The sequence below is a fragment of the Uranotaenia lowii genome, chromosome 3, assembly GCF_029784155.1.
Source record: "Uranotaenia lowii strain MFRU-FL chromosome 3, ASM2978415v1, whole genome shotgun sequence".
Classification (NCBI taxonomy): Eukaryota; Metazoa; Arthropoda; class Insecta; order Diptera; family Culicidae; genus Uranotaenia; species Uranotaenia lowii.
In genome coordinates this window covers 262,830,082-262,839,260 of record NC_073693.1, presented here as the reverse complement: position 1 = coordinate 262,839,260, position 9,179 = coordinate 262,830,082, and positions in this window count along the sequence as shown.

Below are 9,179 nucleotides of genomic sequence, written 5' to 3'. Positions count from 1 at the left end.
TAGTTAGACAATTGACATCGCCTGAAGTAGGTATAGTTCCTGTATGACGGATCATAAAAACAGAATTACGCATATTTGATGGGTTGAACGACCTGCCGAGTTGGTACAACAAGAAAAAAAAACTATCAGTTATGCAAATTAAGAAGCTTTTTCGAAGTCGGAAATATCACGTTAGCTTGAACGGAATTTGCAAATAAGAAAGTTTTCTTTTTTTAATTGACTTAAGAATTACACAGAAATTTCCCATATATTTTTTCCGAATTGTTAGAGTATTTTGAACTGAAAAAGTATTATAACTTGATTCTTCAACGATTCTACTCATGTTACATCCAAGCGACAAAAAGTTCTTCATATAATTAGATGTTTGCATACCAAGTTCTATAGTAGCTGAGTAAAGGTTTTCACTCAATATCGAACTCATGTTCGATTTTGTGTACTTGAATGTTTAGAGGGGTTTAACGTGAATTCTAATGGAAACCGATTATTCTTCCGAAGACTCATAGCCTTCCTCCTCAACTTGTTTTGGAAATTCAAAGTATCTTATGTTTTAAGCTTTTCCATTTGCGGAGTACCTAAGTTTTTTACTCTGCGACTTTGGTATACAGTACCCTACAGTACATCTGACAATCTACTTTTGCTACCCTAACATCCTGTCCCGGAAAATTTCAACACCAAGCGGGTAACAATGGCTGGTCCATATTTGTATGTAATTTTTCTAGCATTTTTTCCCAATGCGGCACATCCCAGATTGATGTCATTAGGTGAAAAAATGACTTTCTGAAAGTTTCAGCTCAATTGGTTGAAGCACGAGCAGGCCCAATCGACTTCGAATTTGTATGCAGATTCTCGACAAAATGTTTAAAAAATAAACATACTTTAACTCTACAGGGTCCGGCAATTGAAGTGCTACATTGAAATGAACATATAAATTGATCAAAACAACAACTTTTTATTTCAAATTCATTCAATTTCTCTTGAAAACAAATTACTTTTTCAAAATTCACTGGTAAAGTTCGACTTGTTCGCCCATGAGTTTAACCACTCGCAGCAGACAGTCGAAGAACGTATCGTATTTTATCCCAGGCTGCCACGAGATGTCGCTTCAGGACATCCACACCTTCATGTTTATAAGGCATTTCCCCACTTGTCAAGCGAACAGCTGATTTCTCATGTTTACATTTTCTCGGCATATCGTAGTAGGGTAAACATAACAACAACATTACGCATGTTCAATGACCAGATAGTAACGAAATTAAATTGGCATAATGCAATTGTAGTGATTTTGCAAGTGCACCTCGATGAGAAGAATATAAATTCTTTATTTAATCAACTGTAAATTCATAACAAGTTAAGACATGAAGGTATCACTGGTATGTTAATAATTTTAATTGAAGAAGTTTTTAAAAGAAACTATTGAACAGTGCTTATCATCAAAGATCAAAATGGCCACCAGTTGGTGTTTACATTTTTTCAAAATAAAAACAAAATGTTACCCTACCACAATCTGTCTCAGGAAATACTCTATTAGAACAGACTTCGGACTCCAACATACTCCAAACAGCGAAGTCCATAGGGTTCAGGTATGGTGAACTCGTTGTTGTGCAATCCAAAGTTGGGTTTTCTTCGCTTTGTGAGCCGGCGCCGAGCCCTGTTGGAAAACCCAATCCCTGGAACCGAAATGTCGACGTGTCCACGGTTCGACTACATTCTGTAGAACTAGTTCCCGATATGTATTTTGGTTGATCTTAACTCCTTCAGGGACAAAAACCAGCGGAGTCCAGCCATCACGGGTGATTCTGGCCCAAACCATCACCGATGCTGGTTTCTGTCGCCGGCTGGCCGTCAGCAAGTCGGCATGGCTTCGTGATCTGTCTGGCAACTAGTGGCAACCAAACTCTGTCGTTCTCCTTATTCACAAACTGCTGTACGGTGAAGAGTTTCTCGACGGTAAACACGATATTCTTCATTCCGCGGCCCTCTGCAGCAGCGCCTTCGCTCTTTTTACTCGTTGTTGTTTCTGCTTCACCGTAAGGTCTTGAACCTTTTGGATCTTGAAGGGCTTGGTCTGAAGTTTATCGGAGACTTCGATCCGATATGTTGGGATCCTCAGCCAATTTAGTGGCACTACGACGAGGATTTCTCTTAAGGCGCTTCTTGACGATCTTCGCTATGGCAGGTGTCGCCACAGTAGGTCGGCGTCCCCCACCATACCGTTTTTGGCACTTCCGGTCTCCAGGAATCTTTTAACTGTACGGTATACAAAACTTCTGCACACACTTATATCGGACAGCTCACGAACTATGTCCTTCTGCTGTTTGCCAGCTAGGAACAAGGAAACCACAGCGCTACGTTTCTGTTCGAGATCCATTTTTCTGGATAACACCTGATTACAAAAGTAACACTTACATCCAATGATAGCTAAGACTTAATCTAGGGGAGGAAGACTGAATAAAAAAAGAAAAAAAAAATTCAAACGTCAAATTTCTCTCATCAATCTACCGACCAGTGCGAAGGTTCAAAATTTTACTTTCTTATTTAGTAATTTTTAATAAAACTTTTTTCATGCTGAAAAGCACTTGTTTTGCATAAAACTATGATTTAATTAGGTTTTGCTTTGCTCTGGTAAATTCCTGCATGATCAGGCGTATTATGTCGCTTAAATTTCGTCAAAGTTTTCAAGCTGATAAATAAAAATGTCTTGATTAATGGTTGTTCTAAAAATATAGCTAAATCTAAATTTAGCACCTAAACAACTGAGTTTCATGACTCACTACACGAAACTGATCATCGTAAGTTAAAATTTGAACGATTACAAATCTTTTCAACAATTGCTGGCTTTTTGCCGAACAGTAAAAAAACGATGCAGAAAACGATGCAGCAAATTTCAGTCTTCCTCCCCCAGGACTTAATAGGTGTGTTCAACGAAACTCAATCGAAATCAATTGAAATGAATTGACAGTTGATCAGCTGTTTTTCCAATTGACTTCGATCGATTTCCATCAGGCTGCTGAATGAACAGCCAGACACTAATACTAATGCGCTTAGTTTGTTTTCATTTTTTATTCGGCTGCGCGCTTCAAGCATTCGTCCACAAATTTTGCGGACAGCAAACGCTGAGGCTGAGATGCGACGTCGTGATCGCAACCGGAATTCATCCAGACGATCGGGAACTTTTCTACGAAAAGTATGACGATGACGATTATGTGCCTCGAGCCAAGCGGCTGAGAAAGCTGCTGAAGGAGTGGCGGAAAACTTGGAAGATACCAATGGCCAAGGGGCAAAGCATGAAGGAATGGGTTTCTATGTTGGGTTCACGTACCGAAATCGCTAACCGATTAAACAGCAAGGCCAGTATGTCTACCGCGATCAAGTCCGACGGATGTGCGAACAGAATAAATCGAGTTTTGTTGTTGCTTATCCGGATTTGGCGAACAACCAACATGTTTTGGCCTATTTCTTCCAGAAACACCTTTTCAAATATTGGAAATTAATTATAAAGTTGCCAGAGAAATGGTGTTGAGCATCTATCCCACACCGGTGGACCAGTGGAGTATTAAAGAAATAATGTAAATAGCAAACTTATGAATAAATAAAACATTAAAATCAATCAAATCTATCCCGCATACAAACATAATATTAAACATGTCATCATGATAAAAATAAGTTGCCGAAATGTTTTACCGGTTCACCGGTTATTTTACAAAAATGTGTACCTCTATAATTATAAGTATACTGTATACAGAAAATCGACCCTGGCAGATTAATTCTAGAATAGAAATAGATAGAAAGTTCCGAGGAATAACTTTTGGGATAAGGAAATATTTAAATTAAAAATAAATTTCTTCTGATGTTCAAAATATGTATTAAGTATTTATTTTTATCTTATCGTATTAAATTTCACTTTTTCTTCTGTGCAGAAACTGCACTGAATAATGCTACTAAAACTGCATCACTGACACAGAACCTCTGGTACATCACCACAGACGAGACATAGACCAACACCACTTTCACTAGCACCTGCACGGCCCACAGAAACGAAACACAAAATCAGTTGTTTTTGTCTCTAGAAATTACCAGACACCATTCCAACACTACACTACCGACAAAGCACGACTGGCAGCACCACCGACTTAGTACGAGTGGCACAGTACCACCGACTTAGCACGAGTGGCACAGCACCACCAACTTAGCACGAGTGGCACAGCACCACCGACTCAGCACCCGACAGAGAACACCGAACCAAATAACACCACACCACTAACACTGCACCACCAGCACAGCACCTCTGGCACAACATCACTGGCACAGCACCACCGACGCTGCACCGATTGATTCCAGTTTCACTTGCACGAATCACGCTGTTTTTGACAATAAACAACTGCATTTGTGTTAGTGCGATAGAAACGGATAGAAACGAATCCTGCTCTTGGGCTTGATCGATTTCGATTGGTTTCGATCGATTCCGATTGGCTTCATTGAACGTCAATTGGATTAGTTTCGACCAAAACATTGGCTGAGTGAACAACAATTTACCAATCGAAATCGATTGAAACCGATTTCAGTTGGCTGTTGAACAGAGCTAATGTAAACAAAGCGACGAGGGGTCGTTCAATACTGTTTCGTGTGCAACGAAATAATTACTGTTGAAGTAATGTAGCCAGGGTTACGACTTCAGGAAAATGGGTTATAGGTACTTGTTGCAAAACACCCATTTTTGGGGACATTTTGATTTATCGATCGGTTTCTGAAAAACACAAAAAACATAATCAAACTTTTAAACAAGCAACCCATAGCAGACATTTGGACGATTTCAAAATAGTGTATAGTTCATTGTTCCAAAAAGCGCTCAAGAAAAGCAATCAGGGCATCCGCAGCAATCGCGAGCAAAGTGAAAATGCTCACGAGTTTGATCACTTCCATACCGCACCGGGGGTTAGTATGAAGGTGAGCAAAATAGGGCCGTTGCCGTCGGGACCGACAAAATCACCAAATTTGCTCACTAGAAAGGGGCGAGATCAAACATGCACTGAAAAAATTCTACCGTTTTAAGCAGAATTAAACAAACGAACGGAAAGCGGAAACTTTTTTTATTGCGCAAAAACTAATTCCATGAAATATTTCCGAAAAGCCCTTCAAGTCCGACGATTGCTTTCTGAAAATTTTGATTGTGCATTCCGTGTAGTAAACATTTTACTGACTCTCACAACCTTGAGTGAAGCTTCAAGGATTTTTTCGGAGTAATAATAATCGAGACCAGTGCGCTGTGCAGGATTTTTGTATCCAACCGTATGGGTGGCATTCCATTACTGTCCCTACCAATTCGGCTTTCGAAACGAGGTCTCTCAATAAGTTTGCAACTAATGGGACCCAGTTTTTCGGAGCAGCAACTATTTCAGTCAGCACGTTGGACAGAAAAAGAAGTTGAAGATTTAAGCAGAATTAAACAAACGACGTCGCAGCGTGTGGATGTTTGTTGATATTCATTTTAAGAAAAAATGTGTATGAGATTAAAATTGTGGATGGATTTTTTTTTTTTTTTTGAATAAACAGTTGAATTCGCAATTTCGTTACATTTTTCGGATTTATCCAGGAATTGAACGAGAAAGTGCAATTGCTGGTTCTGATGGTGAGTTATTTATTTTGTATTTTATATTGTTTAGGACTTTTTTCTACCTATGAATTTTGATAACATTTTTTCCTTTCTCACTCAACTTCAGATAAACAAACTCGAAGCATCGTATTTTATGACCAAAAATGATCATGTAACTAAGAAGAGCCGTTTGGTGGACGACTCCGAAAATTTACTCGGTTCGTATTAATTTAAGAATGATTTTCTTCAAAAGTTTTCTCAGTGCAATGGTAAATTTAAAAATAATTATGCTACCGCCCGGTGCGCGAAAGAGTGTGTATCCCAAAACCGGTCCGCTGAAATGAGCAAAACCAGGCCGCGTATACTCACTTATTGGTGCGTTTGCTCTCAGGAAGGATTCATTTCAAGTACTGTTTCAAGGTAGAAAACTTTTACATCGAATGCTGTGATGCGCACCTGGTAAAAGTTTCCGTTGAATATACAGAAGCGTCAAATGCCACGCGCCGGACTCCAAATTCGACAAATTGCTCAATTGCTTCTTTCCTACATTTCCTACATATATCGCATCAGAATGGTCACACAATTAATTGATTTTTGAAAGCACCTCAATGCACTTTTTGTGACTAAGTAAATCACCTTTTGAGCACTTTTGTGCCCCTTATGTGACTTATGTAAGTACCATATAACTTACGTATGAATCACTTTTGCTGCTTTCAAGTTCATTAATGAGTACATATAGTTCACTCATACAAATTGGGCAAAACCGGTCACATACAACGTACATATTAATCACTTTTGCAACTTTCAAGTTCATTAATGAGTACAAAAAGTTCACTAAAGGGAATTGGGCAGTTGATTCTCTTTGTCAGCCAATATGTAACTTTCAATGCCTTCTTTCAAGTAAATATGTGACTTTTGGTTGCTTGGGGAGTCATTCGAAGGGGTTATTCGGCCGATGGTTATCCAGCCGAAGGAAAATCCGAAAGAACGCAAAGCCGAAAGGATGTTAGGCCGAATGATCACTAGCCCAAATGAGTATTAGGCCAAATGGTTATCAAGCCGAACGGTTGTTAAGCCAAATGATTATCTGGCCGAATGGTCATCAGGCCGAATAGACGATAGGCCCAATGGTAGTTAGGCCGAATGGTTACAAGGCCAAATGATCGTAATGGATGTTTGCTAGGCCAATAAGACGTCTTTCACACTTCTCTGCATGTTAGGCCGAATGATCACCAGGTCGAATGGTCATTAGGCCGAATGGACATAAGACGGAATGGTGGTAAATCCGAATGGATTCTAGGCCGAATGGTCGTGAAGTCTTCCTAGCATTCATTAAAAAATGACAAAATTGCCATTCGGCCGAACGACCTTTCGGCCCAACAACCATGCGGCCTTATAGCTATTCGACCCAACATGCAAACAAGCGTTAATATGTCTTATCGGCCTATATCATCCATTCGGCCTTACGACCTTTCGGCCTAGCAAGCATTCGGCCTGATGACTATTCGACATAACGATCATTCGGTCTAGCTATCAATTCGGCCTTAGCTTGAAGAAATTTAGGGCAACGGTGTGGTGGAGTTTCAAAACGAATCGATCGTCGATTATGAGTCGTGTCTCAAAGGGAAGCAGGCACGAGTTTCGTTTCGGAGCAGCGATTAAAGAGCCACGTAGCTTTTGGAATTGGTACTCTCCGATCTATGTGGGCCCGTCGAGGTATCATCGTTCGGAGGCAGCCGTTATTTTGCAACATTTGTCGACGATGCGAGCAAGAAGTTCGTGGTCCATTTTCTCAAGCTCAAGGACCAGGCGTTTGAGGCTTTCAAGGAGTTCAAGGCCAACGGTAAGCGGCAAAGCGGCAAGAAGATGAAGATCCCTCGTACCTACAACGGGACGGAGTACGCAAACCGTTGCTATCAAAAGGTTCTAGAGCGCGAAGATATCCGGCATCTAACGAATTGTCCATATACGCCGCAACAAAACGGCGTCGCCGAGAGGATGAACCGTACACCGGTGGAAAAGCACGATGCACGCTGACCGATGCGAAGCTCGGTAATGAGTTCTGGGCAGAGGCAGTCGAGATGGCCGCTTATCTCGTCATTGGATGTCCGACCAGGTGTTTGGACAACAAGACGCCGGAAGGGGTGTGGTCTGACAAGAAACTGAATCTTCGTCACTTGAAAGTGTTTTTTCACCCACATCCCCAAAGTGAAACGCGGGAAGTTTGACCCCAAGGCAAAGAATGGCATTTTTGTTGGTTATTGTGAAGATACCAAACGCTATCTCTAACTATCCAGAAGCAGCAACGATTTTGTGGATTCTTGACTTAGAAATCCGTGATTAGTTGTAAGATAGATTCAACAAATCATTCCACTGTCACAAATTAACTTAATCACACGTGTATTTAAATTACAACCACATCAAAAGTACGCAAGTCAAATTCTGTTGTGAGAGTGCATCGAAAGTCATCGACTTATTGGCCTGGATTATGCCGAACTGCTATTTCTTCTTCTTCTTCTTCTAACACCAACATGGCCAAATGCATACAAGCATCCTGGCAAATGAAAAACTTGCGTTCCTCATTTTTCTTTTCAACATAGTATATCTGATACATAGAACATGCATTGCAAATACTACTACGGCCAGGCCAACCATGTGATGAAAACGCAAAAGATACAGGAACAAGAGGGAGATGAAGCGTGGAGTTCCCTTCCAAACGCTTCTTATGATTATATAATATAGGGTTAGTTTATAAAATGAAAATTTTGAAATGTACAGTTTAAATCTGAAATAAAAACAAAAAAAAATATGGATTGATCTCACCAGAAACTTCTTGGGTTGACGCTTTACCAGAAAGGCCTGGGACGATGATCTCTTCCATCAGTTTATTAATTTTGTATTACAATTGCGAACATGTTTGACCCGGCGATTCCTTGGCCTGAATTTTGCCAAACTGCCATTGTCCATTAAGTAGCAAGAGCTGCAATAGAGTGTAGCACTTTCAAAATATCGATACGCATGAGTGAATTTCCGCCATGCTATTTTCTTGCACCAGATTTGTAGGATTATTACTAAATATTAAGAAATATCCAAGGTCAAATGGATTGGAAATAATCAGCTAAATTCTACTTCTACTACTGAAATCTTACATATACGGAAGATCTTGGGCATCGTATGACAAATCTATTGAAAGTAATACGATCTGGACTTAAATGGTGAACCTTAAAAGGTCTTCCGTACTTAGCTATGATCGATCCTGTATCAAGTTAAAGCAGAGAAACCATTCAGAGTAGTCCCTATCCTAACCTGAATAAGTGCAAGAGCTCATCCCCCACCCCCCCCCCCCCTCTTGATGTAGTATCACACGGTGAAACAGAAGGGCTCATCACGCATGAAGCCCAAGGATTCAGTGGACCCATAAAACCGGAAAACCTACACACTTCTCTTATTGTGTTCAGTTAAATTTTCAGCTTGTACAAATCACATGTGTTGAGCCATTAGGTATAACCTTTGGACTAAGATTAGGAATAGGTACATAAAGAATTTAACCTTTGGGATATTAGCAGTGTTTTAAACAAAATGCCATCGT